The sequence below is a fragment of the Leguminivora glycinivorella genome, chromosome 1, assembly GCF_023078275.1.
Source record: "Leguminivora glycinivorella isolate SPB_JAAS2020 chromosome 1, LegGlyc_1.1, whole genome shotgun sequence".
In the NCBI taxonomy this organism is placed as follows: domain Eukaryota; kingdom Metazoa; phylum Arthropoda; class Insecta; order Lepidoptera; family Tortricidae; genus Leguminivora; species Leguminivora glycinivorella.
The window spans coordinates 22,334,290-22,348,047 of NC_062971.1; the positions used below are offsets into that span (position 1 = coordinate 22,334,290).

At 36.2% G+C, this 13,758-nt stretch overlaps 1 protein-coding gene across 1 annotated transcript in view; it reads right to left on the reverse strand.

Annotated features, from left to right (window-relative positions):
• The window catches only part of LOC125225510 (headcase protein), a 58,396-nt gene that overhangs the window by 31,710 nt on the left and 12,928 nt on the right, over window positions 1-13,758 (reverse strand). The window lies entirely within an intron of this gene.

A 13,758-nucleotide genomic window follows, 5' to 3' on the forward strand; every position in this document is an offset into this window, starting at 1 on the left:
TAAAATTTGTATGAAATTACTTTTCACTCTTGTGGATAAAATGCCATTTTGCTATGTTTTCGAATAGCAAAGAGAGCCTTTACCAGCTGGGGTGGTGAAAAGAATATTAAACTGGTAAATATTATTTACTTACTTACATACTTAAATGTGAAAAAAAAACCAACAAAAGGAATATTTCTATTCCTAAAGAATTGCAAACTTTGCAGAAAGATATAAAAAAAAACCTAACACTTGTATATTACGGTAACATTGCAGTGCAGAATTACTACAAACTGCATCTCCTTCACTATTACAGCATTTCTGCCAATTGCTGTATATGTATGTGTGTTGCTGTTATGTATCACAGTATCACAAATCAGGGAGATCACGAAATGAGATCTTTAACTTCCCTTCGGTAGCGATTTAATTTATTGCCATTCGTTCCGAATACTGCTTCTAGCATTTGTGCAATAGTACATAAGCATACCTACAAATGCTATGCTTTGGTACCTAAATAGAGGTAGAAGAAATTCTAGTTAGGTACCAAATACGATAAGATAAGGAAAAAACCGAACAACAAAGTCGTTTGAAGTTCAATTGACAATATAATTAAAATAGGTATAAATAGGTACAAATGCACATTTGAAGATTAGGTATATCATAAATACGATTCATACGTAATACAACAAACAACAACATTTGCAAAAAATCTAATCAGAGTAAACAGAAACCTAAATCACCAGTTTTTTGCCGCGATGGCGCCGTGCAAAACAGAAATAAACCGCCAAGGTTTTAAAAGTGGAGTTGTTTTTCATTGCCAAGGCCACAGATAGCCGGTATCTGGCGGGACGTGTCAACATCGCATTGTGTTTACATGCAGGCGCAGATAAAAACGCGCCAAGTGCGAGTTGGGCGAGCGGTCGAGTGGTCCGTGCCGTACGGGTCCTGCTGGTTGCGTAGACAAGATCATCACGCTCAACGCACGCAAATCGATCACGCTCCATAACCCATCGTAGCTCTCTATCTCTCTTGTGTATTCGTAATGTGCGACAGAGCCACTTGCGAGTTGCGACGTTCGCCACGGAGGGCATTGACTAGGCCGACTGTCTGTCTACCTATTTGAAGCGGCAAACTGCGAACGATGACTAGTATGACAGTTCATCCAATTCGTTTTAGGTTTTAGCATAGATTAAATTAAAAAAAATATGGATCAGGTTTTTACTGTACTTATTTTGGATACTTAATTGTTACACTTCTAAATAAATTACGTGTTGTAGTACATACCAATACGATGTGCCTTTCCCCAGTAGTGGGACACGACACGACAGGCTGTAAATAACAGTTACTCCCTACAAAAATGTCATACGGATTATTGGCCGCGTCCAGAATAATTGGTTGGTACCTACATTGACTATGTATCTTAGAGGTCATTTCACAGTATGTTTAAAATCATCTCCAACTGGCGGCACGTAAATTTTGGAATGTCTATCTATAGAATTGCGTGTCGCGTAACCGTCGGAGCCTCCAATATGGCGGCGGAAGTGCGCCGTTCTGCCAGACAGGTGACCTTGGGGCTTTGTTTTCGTAAAAAACGATGACTAACTTAGCCGCCCTAGTTACCTCGTAACGCGATCTTAATCATTGTTATTTAATCGTTTGTTTGTTAGTCACGTGTGGTGGGGTCGTGTTTGGCTAGGTTTCGTTCGGCAGGTAAGCTAGCGTTAAGGGAAAACAAACTAATTAACCGTACAATTTGCGCAGAAGTTTAATCTTATCTTGACTGTAATGTGACCTTTTGATAAATAACTATGTTAACGCTGACAACGGCCTATCAGGCCAGACTCCTACATTTATTTTAATGTTGATGAGGGATCCCAATGTCTATTTTTTAGGGTTCCGTAGTCAACTAGGAACCCTTATAGTTTCGCCATGTCTGTCCGTCCGTCCGTCCGTCCGCGGATAATCTCAGTAACCGTTAGCACTAGAAAGCTGAAATTTGGTACCAATATGTATATCAATCACGCCAACAAAGTGCAAAAATAAAAAATGGAAAAAAATGTTTTATTAGGGTACCCCCCCTACATGTAAAATGGGGGCAGATATTTTTTTTTCATTCCAACCCCAACGTGTGATATATTGTTGGATAGGTATTTAAAAATTATTAAGGGTTTACTAAGATTGTTTTTAGATAATATTCATATTTTCGGAAATAATCTCTCCTAAAGGAAAAAAAGTGCGTCCCCCCCCCTCTAACTTTTGAACCATATGTTTAAAAAATATGAAAAAAATCACAAAAGTAGAACTTTATAAAGACTTTCTAGGAAAATTGTTTTGAACTTGATAGGTTCAGTAGTTTTTGAGAAAAATACGGAAAACTACGGAACCCTACACTGAGCGTGGCGCGACACGCTCTTGGCCGGTTTTTTTAAATTACCCGTATATATGTATTCGTGAGAGGATGTGTTTATATCATTAATTTCTGTAGACACTAATAAGCCAACATAATGCCTTGTTTACGAAATTCAACAAACTGATAGTTATAGCTGTATTTTAGATACGGGAAGCGTTCCATTTATTTGCAAAGCGAATGCAATATAGCGATCGTGGCCTTGAATAAAAATAAAGTTGTTTTTGTCGACACGGTTTTATATTATGAAGTGTGGTGCGGCCGCCTTGCGCTTGCGCACCACGTTCATACCACAGTGCAAGAAGATCAGTACGACTAAGTGTTACTTTACGAATTAAATGAGCATTGTGCATATAAAAATATTAATTAATTCAAAACAGCCTACTAGATAATTATTTAAACTAGATTGTAGATAATACCTAGGATTTATTAAGTGTTACGATATGGTTCGGGTCGTTCGATCGCCGAGTGCGCGGCCAAAGTGGCGATAAACGACATGCGCGGGCGCGCCTCGCTAGCTTCATGTTTACTTAGGACTGTAACCATAACTACGTTGCTACATAGACACACACACGTACAAGGTGCGGGCGACCATATTACTCAATTTTATTACGGCCGTTTTTCCAGCGCTAAAAGCTGCATGCATCCGTTTACACTTTACACGATTAGTCCAAGATTGTTTGGAGATCCATAACATTTACATTCGGCAAACATGTTTAACTATACACGAGGACGACCGGCTCGGTCCGTACCTAGGTATCACGAAAACCTTCAAATAACAAAAAAAAAACCTAAGGTCAAGTCGAGGAAGTCAAACAACATTAACTTTATGAATGTGTAAAATAATGCGTTTGGCCTCAAAATCGTCCGTGATTCAATTAAATAATTTGACATATGAAAATACATAAAATTGCTGTCATAAACACTAATAAACTTCTACGAATCATTCTATCTGTTTACGATGAGTTTCACAGAAAGCAAGCTGCAGCGTCGCTATAAAATCGCCAAGTACTAAAAATAATGCACACGTCTATTGTGATTTGAAAGTAGACACCTCAGTGGGAGTTAGCAACCGGTTCCAGACTTTCTCATTCATGAGCCGACCCACGCCACGCAACCGGGCCGCATGGCGAACCCGATCTATTGAAACTAATTTCACCCTTTAACATAAGTACAGGCTGCACTTTGATTTGCCCCTACCGCGCGCGATACCAAAGATGGCTTGTAATAGTTTTGATGGATGGAAGTGTCGAGTGTACCTTCACAACGTTCGAGTGAGCGATTTGTCTGAATAGGATAGGATCCCTTGTTTTCATAGTTCGGTAGGCATTATTTCAAATATCTGGGCGACCGAGCTTCGCTCGGTTCTATTTTAATATATCACGTCTTTAGATAAAAAAAAAACTCTTATAAATACAAAAACAAAAAAAAAGACAAAAAACAAAAACTTAATTTCTGGCCGGGATTCGAAACCCTGACACCTACGATCTATCTGCGTACATTAGACCGACCTCGTGCGACTGAGCTAAGCGGAATCGATGCGCGCGCGGCGAAATTAAGGACCATATTTTACGTTTACAAATGCGAAAGAAAAACTCATGAAAACTCGAAAATTCGCGTTTTCCGGGATCTAAGGCTACGCTAGATCGATTTTTCACCCCCGAAAACCCCCACAAAACAAATTTCAGCGAAATCGTTAGAGCGGTTTCCGAGATCGTCGGTATATATAAATAAATATATAAATAAATAAATAAATAAATAAATAAATATACAAGAATTGCTCGTTTAATAGTATAAGATTTTACGACTTCTAGTAAGTGGGCGAGATCGCAAGAACACTAAGTCAATTTAACATTGCATACATAGGTATGATATGGTATAATTATATGACAAATATTTTTCTCAAACTCTGACTCTCGGTGCAGTGTTGTGCATCTTGTGTAGGTATTTGAACAATACAACCTGTTTTAAATAAAACCCATTACTTCTTATGCCGCGAGCCATATTTTAGAGCGTATTAGGCGTTACTCGAATTTGCCCATATTGTCAAATCATTTACAAACATCGCATGTTAATTAACATAATAGTAGTTTAACACCCATACATAGTGCCTCTAATTATTGCCAGATCGCAATAACATTGAACTAAAATGTAAATTGTAAAAAGAGATCGTAATCGTGTTTCACATCTGTTGAACGTTCAGTGTAATGAGTTTTATGGATGTTTAAAACAATTGATACGATAGCTTTACCAGGGTCAGTGCAAACTAATATAAACAAAACATTTTTGGCGCGCGAATGACATCAATTTGACCTTCGCAATGATCCTTCATTACTGTTCAAATACTTTACTGTGGCATTTGAAACAAACAAGTGATTATTTGGGTACATTTTTATCGCGATTTATGCAACCAACAAAACAGTTCGTAAATATGTAGTGCAAGTAGAAGCTTATCGACTGGAATTCATTTATAGTGATAATAATAATAAGCAAAGCGAGCTTCTAAACAAAGCTGGCCTTGGCCCCGCACTCGCACAATGGGCCTCACTAAATTCTATTACACAATCGCTCGGTTATTTCGCTCACGATTTTGCCCAAAAAAAGCGCACCGCACGCGCTTTGCCTTTGGAATAACGTATCGTTTTTAGGAAAATAAAATACAGATCAGCATGTTACATGTATTATATTGGTTTCTCTGTGTAGGTACAGTAATTTAACTCCTTCATAATTCATAACCTAACATAATAACCACCTTCGTTATGAAACTTATGTTATGAATTTCGTCTCTTGTTTCTGAAGCGCTCTTGTTATTGGCATATATGTCAATAATTATTAATTTGTTCAACTCGATAATATACTAATTAATAAACTGATATGATTCCACAAGGAAAAATATTAGAATTCCATTCGGACTTTAGGTATGTAACTAACTAACCCTTCAACAATAAACTATGTTTGGAATACATTCCGCAGCTGCCGCTAAATAAATTCCTTTGGCTTAATTAATCGAGTCGGTCAGGATTGATCTCCGCTTTGTATTCATCACAAATTCGGCCCCCATATAAATATCTATGTATAGAATTCAATCAGAATGTAACTCCTTAAATAATGTGTGTTTGTACCAACTAATGGTGAAGAAAAATAATTTAATTTTTTTTTGGTGCGGCGTAGCCGAGTGGCATGCTAAGTGACTAATGGGGATGGGACTGATTTACGTTTATAGTAATTATAGTAATGAATAAATAATACGAACTCGCAGTTTAGATCACAAAGATTCACATGGAACTGTACCACACGTAGAAAAGTACAAAAAGGATGGCAATTGAAGCAACGGGTAATAAAAATAATTAGGCAATTAGTTGAATTGAGCGGGGGCGCGGCGATCGGGACTCATTGTATGTAAAGCCAGGCTCGATCAACCGTGACTACTTACTATTTATTCCTGAGCTGTTATTCCCATAGCTCTGACCATTCTCCATAAGCCAACCATAGACGGACGGAACAACTCGAGATATTTAACCGTTACATATATGTACACAGGCAACTCGCAGACAAACCGAGATTACACTGGGTTTGAAGCGAACCACAGCTTGTTTCTCTAACTAACCTGCATTGCTGTTGCCAATAAATAAACAAATATGTATCATAGACAAGTAAACTCAAATACAACACATGTGCAATAAAAACTACATGAACAGCAAAATAAAATAGTAACTAATGGTTGTAAGTTGATACTTCGGTATTTACATGTGCCTCCATCTTAAAGGTACTCGTCCTCTCAAACTTATATCAATAATTAGTAACGAAGTTCCAGCCTACTCACTAGGGTTTGCTCCCGGGAAATACCGGTACCGAAAGTACCGGGAATTCCCGGGATTTTTGGCCAAGCAAAGAACCGGGAAATCAACTTGAAAAATCCCGGTACTTTCGGGAAATATTTTTTAGTGACATTTTTTGCTACAAAATTTATTTATTTCTGTTTATATTATTTAAACAGTTAAAAAATAGGCATAGGTACAGTAACACGCGCTTAATCACTATTTAATAGCGTATGGCAGTTGCGGCCTGGCATCTGTGGCCACCGCGATACCCTAGCCAGCTCCACTAGCCAGTTCAGTAGTCGAGTTTTGTATTTTTGGTGAAGGTTTGTTATATTAAGTTGTTTATTTATGTTTTCTCTCTCAATATCATTTGACTCATTTCTCTGCATGTTATAAAACCGTATTCGCGAATTATGCGATAGACTCAAAAACTACCAACCTAGTGATTCTTGAGGAATGTTTAAGGTTTTCTTATTATAAATTAATTATTAAAACATGACATATGTGCTAAAAGTCGGTGAAAATCACGCTGCTAAGAGCTTCAATCGAAAACCCTGCCCGTACGTACCGATCGACTTATAACAAAATAATGTGTGGTGGAATTGTCGCTCTGATACATAAAGGTAGGTCTAGAAAAAAATTCGGCAATGGCTTATGTCTAACTTTTAATGATAACTGCTATAAACATGCTTAACTTTTAAAAAGATGTTTAGATATAAATTGTGATATTACGGTATTCCATAGAAATTTTCTCGAGAACGATCCCTCTGACTAGCAAAAAATTTGTGCACCATCCCAAAAGTTTTGTTTCCTGGAGTTTACATTCTTTGATTCAAATTACATGTTTGGGGAATTTTGTCAGGTTTTACTGCCGGTCGTTAATAAATTATTATATTTCTTCAATAGTATTTGTCTTATTTCTTTTACTAAGCGATTAAACATCTCCCAGCAATGGCAGATCGCTTAATCGGAGCAATGTATTGCAACGGTAACCATTGGTGCCTATGGTAGCCAGATAGTAGTAGTAGTAGGTTGCAGAATTCTTCACGATTTTTTGTTGTTGCACGGTATAATCTTACTATGAAATAAAAAAAGGCAGATAAAATAATACGCCGAGCGAAGCCGGTGCGGTTCGGTTATGGTAATATATTAATAAAAGATGAAAAATGCCAAAAAATATGTTGATATATTTGAAAAAGCGAAAAAATTAGACCAGTCCCGAAAGTACCGAAAATCCCGGGAAATCCCGGTTCCATATTGCTTCGGTACCGGAAATCCCGGTTCTTTAAAACAGTACCGGTACTGCAATCCCTACTACTCACAAAACGAGTTAGATTAGAATTATCTCGGTAGGCGGTCTGTTTATTGGCTACTCGCGTGTGTCCATTTATATAATGCAGCATACAATTTAAAATTCTATCGCGGTATCCTCGCGACGATGGGAAAACCTGTTTGATATGTATATAACGGATGAACAATATCTAGGCAATATTGTTACGGACAACAGGGAAGATCGAGAAAGATTAGTAAGTAAAGATTAAAAATTATTAAAATATCTACTATTTAAATTTATAATAATTAATATCGTTTCAGTATAAAACCGAATAAAATAGGTAACACACCACTGATACTTTATAACTTACTAGTTTTTTCCCGCGGCTTCGCCCGCGTACTAAAAGTAATCTTATTAAAACGTTGAACTTTGGACCGCCATTTCACCCCCTTAGGATGTGAATTTTGAATGATCCTTTCTTAGTGCTCCTCTACACCTTATAAGGAACCTACGCGCCAAATTTGGAGTGACTAGGACCAGTGGTTTCAGCTGTGCGTTGATAAGTCAGTCAGTCAGTCAGTCAGTTTCTTCTTTTATATATTTATATTACAATCTACATAACTTTTTCCGTAGTTATACATAATACGAAAGTTTTAGGCGTCCAATCCTGGAAGCACATTTTTTCCAATGCCCCGTCACGGGGCCCGTGAGTAATTTGACCCATCACATTTTGTGATATACATAATAGTAATAAATAAAATAAATGTATTATCAAAAGACCTTTCAATGTATCAAAACAAACAAATAAGTAGTGGTATGCAGACATGCATCACTGATCACTATCATTCGCCACCCACTTATTGCCCACGTTTATAGCCAATCGCATCTTATATCGCCACTATATCTCACATGTACGAGTAGACAATCGCAATCGATCTCATTATGGGCATTATAATGTTAGAGTCGGATCGCATGGAAACATGACGTATTTAGTCATAAAAATGTGACCCTTGATACTAAGATACGATTTGATCAAACATAAATTAGTACAATACGATACACGTACGTACGGAATTGAGGAAATTTCAGTATATATGGCCCTTAGAAGTTTTGACCGGGGTAAGTAACTACGTAGCGAAATGCACAACGTTTAGCTAAATGCACAAACGCTAATATCGTAATCGCGACAGAACCAGACTGCGTTTCAATCGGCGTCTAGCTCCAACGATTGTCATTCGGCTAGGCCGCCTTTGGTTTATACTTCGAGACTTTTTATCCATACACAAATATATAAGTGAAGCAGCTAGTCTGCAGCTCCTTAATTTAGCTGAGGTATCATTTTACTTACTATATTCATGTACATACTTACCTACTTAAAAATCTTTCCTTTTTCTGGTTCTAAGATATAATGATAACATGGTAGCACTTATCATTAATATAACATACGTTCCCTATAAATCGTAATACAGTTTCTAGTACGTCGTACCGATTAAATGTCACTGAGAGAAATGCGGTGTGCGCCGGGTCAGCTCGTGATCGCAACATTATTGGAATCAATTACAACCCCGGCTTCTGTCGGTATGCCGGAGTCAACCTCGTAAGGAAATGCTGAATTTAATGTCATTAATAGTTCATTCGTGGCTTTCTATCGCAAAAGGATTCTAATGCTTTATGTGCAACATTTTTTATGAGAATTTTAAACAGGAATGGCAAAAAGTTCCAATAAGGATCCTTTAGACATGACACGCCACATTTAAGCAACTATAACTTCGTTATCGATCAATTGTAATTATTATATTAGGTACACGGCTGTGTCACTTTTATTATTAACAGTTTTCAAGTAGATTTTTTTTGTCGTACTTGTATATACTAGTTTAAAATTAATACTGGTACAACCAAGCCTTCTTTAAAAAATCTGAAATACTTTTTAGTTACGTTTTACACTTTTCGTCCATGTCCATAACTATTCAATTATATTGCTATAAACAAGACATATATATACCAATGAAAACACGTTTGGAAGCCTATGCTTTACCGGTTAGGTACTTTATTCTACCAATAGGTACCTATTTTAAGATCGTAAGTCATATACATATACCTAGTAGTAAGTGAAATATAAATAATAAGTGGAATTGCATGTTATCAACTAAATAGAGCTTTTTATAATGAATATATCAACGCGATTAATGTCAGTACGTAGTACGACTACTCAGAAATTGATAACGACTTTAGTCGAACATAATTCATTGATAGTGAACTATTTATTAATTTTTAATAGCATTACAAAGGCATATGTATGATACCATAGACTAACTGATCGTTTAAACAAACAATACACCCATTGTTGTTTTTTAAGGTAGGGCGCATCATAAAACACTTATATTTTATCGTTATATTTTGTGTATCTTTCCATAATTAATCATCAATATTATGCCATACTTTATGAATACTTAGGCATTCATAGCAGTAATCTAAATAGTCGCATAAATTTCCGACAGTAAAGTGGCCGAAAATAAGCCAAACACCTAACAGTTTACTGTTTGCTTATCAGAATGAGTAATATTAGACATGTACCTACGTGTAACATATGAGTACTCATATCGCTTGTATGTCGGAAGGTGTTATGTAACCATAGACAAACATATAAGCTTTATTTTCAGACTCGTCTATATGCAATCGTTATCCTATAATTGAATGTTTCTTGGTAAACAACTCGTTGAGTAATGCAGCTATTAATAGAGGACAATCTTGAATAATATGCAAAAGCTGTTTAATACGCACGTTACTTGTTTGTTATGCATAAAAATGAAACTGAATGACAATGTCATCACGCCAGTAGTAATAGGTGTAGACCGATACTTTGTAATGCATAATAATCATCAACATCATCATATTATTAGCCCTTTATCGCTGAGCATTAGGCCTTTCTTTTTATACGGCACTTGTCCCTGTCACGTCACGAGCTGTTCTCATCCAATAGGCCTAGCACATGACTGCCGCGGGAGTATGTCGCCGCGAGATAGATGACACATCTTCTTCTAACTGTATTAATGACATAAGGACGGGTAGTCTATCTCGCGGCGACATACTCCCGCGGCAATCATGTGCTAACCCTGCAGGCGAGCAAGCACGGTCGCGTGATAAAGCCGTCACATCAGGCGGTCCTTTTCGCACTACAATAGAACGCGTTTAATACGATCATGTTTAAATATGGTTTCCCATATACATATTACCGGGCGTATTACAGGGAAGGCGTCCCTGCAACTTTAGTTTGTCACACTACACACTAGTGTCTAGAAGTGAACCGATATTTTCCAAATGTCGTCCATCTAGTGATGTGCCGTTCCCGGGAATATTCCCTAGGTGGGAAAATACCCAGAAATATTCCCGGGAATATTCCCTCAGTAAGGAAATATTGGGGAATTTTGAAATTGAATATGTTTATACGTTATGTTGTCGAAGATTCTATTGAAACATTATAATATATATATATATACCGAGACATTAACTAGTGTAACTCGCATACAAAAGTAATTTCCCAATGTTCCCCGGTAAATTCCCATTCTTCCCGGGGTTTATTCCCAATGTTCCCGGGTAAATTCCCATAGTTGCTGGGAAAGTTGAAATAAAACCCAATTTAAAAAAAAATATTTTTTTTAATTCACTAAATTAATACAAATCATCACAGTTGAATTTATAAATCACAGTAAATTATGTGCCTTGTTTGTTTTTGTAACGGTGTAGCACTAGCACTTAAATTAAATAATGAATGCCGGATCTGGCATTATTTTGTGCTGTCGTATTGCACCGTTACTAAAACGTTTCACATGTTAGACATTATTATAAATCAATAACAATTATTAAAATCTCACTAAGTATCATAAACATTGTATAATCATTAATTATAGATGCATTTCAAATTATAACTCAATAGCAATTATTAAAATGTCAATAAGATCCTTAAACATTAAAATTGTATAATCGTAGTTTGCATTTTTAATTATAAAACAATAATAATAGTTACAACTAGGGAACAAATCAAATTATTTTATTGAATTATTTTTGATTTGTTCTTTTTTCAAGTAGTCACACTACTAGGTATATATAAATTATAAATTGAAATAGATATCATACACGAAAGAAAAAACGATTCGATTCCCGGCTCGGCCACCAGTGGGCCTTGCCGTTTTTTCTTTCGTGTATGATATCTATTTCAATTTATAATAATAATAGTTGTTAAAATCTCACTAAGTATCTTAAAACATTGTACAATCATAGTTGCATTTCAAATTATAAATCAATAACAATCATTAAAATCTCACTAAGTAATCTAAGTATCTTAAACATTGTACCAGAGGCTTGGCTTGTCTCTCGATTTTGACTGCCGGGTGGTGAAGAACTCGATTCACCGTACGATTCACTAAAATCACTGGTGGACTTAGGTCTTTCACGGTTTTTAAATAAACACTGAACGTCACAAGGTGTTTTGGGACATTTGCCTAAATGGCACGCGAATTTTGTAGCGTTTTTAAATAAATACACATTATTGCAGTATTTACAACAATACGTGACTTTATTGTTCATTGTGTGAGTAGTAAAATGTTCGAACACTTTACTTTTCGGTCTCATGGTTTGAGCACATCTACGCACGTGTTACAAGCACCAGATATATTGGATAACTAAATAAGTGCAACACGGTAAATGCTTTTGGAGGAAGCGAGATAACCTATATATCGAAAGAAAGAGATAGAGACATGAAAGCTCTAGTAACAAAACAAAGAAATATTGCACATAAGTGCATCACGAAAGGGAAAAATTATTTTATGATTGAACAAAAACTTATATTTAATTATGTATAATATTAAAGACGTTGTTTTTAATGAGAGTCAGTTAATAATTGAACATACTATTAATTTCAACAATTTTTTATTTATTTTTAAATGTATTTAACTTGAATTGTATATTCCCCTGTTTTGGGAATATTCCCGGAAATAAGGGAATATACCCGGGAATATTCCCAAAGGGAATATACCCATTCCCGGGAATATTCCCATGGCACATCACTACGTCCATCCAACAACTTAAATGCATATGCATGCACCGAAATGAATACAGTCAAATACAAGTCTATTTCTTATCAACCAAGCATACAAATACAGTTATTTAATATGGAACCAATCTAATCTTTTATAGTTTTCAGGGCGCAGTCATGAAACGTTTTATGTGGTTTTGCGTCGTAGCTGCGCGTGAGTGCATCCGCTGGTCACGTAACGCATTGTTCGCAACTTTGTATTTATTGAGTATGGTTAGTGCCACCGTTTATTGCGTTTTAGCAACATTGTTCAATTATTTACGGCAAATCGAAGGTCAAAGTTTTACTCATATTCAGTAGCGTTAGTGGTTTGTTTGAACATTATGCAGTGTTTATTAGTTGACTGCGTAAGAAGTTAAGAACATCGCCGTGCATCAAAATTAAATAATCAGTGAAGAATTGGCGATACAAGCAATGTAATACATTGCTTACATACTATGTAGTTTTTCTAATTAGCTATTTAGACTGTGACATGACATACGTAGACTTTTTAACTAACTTTAATTTGATTTTGTTTTGAGTATGTAATAATAATATGTATAAGCCTGCATCAAATGTACGGATAAAACTTCACGCCCATCTGTCACCATTTACCCTCCAAAATTTTTAAATTGTATGTATGTGGACGAACGATCATATCATATGATACGGCAGATTGTGCAATCGTTTACGCTAGACGCCAATCGAAACGCAGTCTGGCTTTGTCATATATTAAATTAAGAAATAAGACAGTCTGATACGTTACTTTTGATATTTACTATACAATTACACTACATGTACCTAATCCAGAGAGTGCTAATATCAGTTGCAGTCAACACGACAATAAATTTGTTTGGACGTCACGGACAGTACTGCGATAAGTCACCGGCAGATAGCATGGCACGACTAACTACAAATATCCTTAGATGCAATTCAAAGCTAGGCCCTGGCTCAAGCCAAATATAACAAATAGGTAGGTTGCGTTACATTACGTAATACAATTCTTGTTGTTTATTTTAATGTCTCATTTTTCTAACCCAGAGTAAATAAACATTTCTCAAGTACGTATTCTGTGATTTTCATCATGAATTTGTAGCTGACGTATGACGCGGAGTTTAATTTAAAGGTTTTATTTCGATGAAACATTTCCCTCAAGTCAAAAGTCAGACGAAGCTCGTAAAGCAAGCTCCTGTTGATGAAATATTGC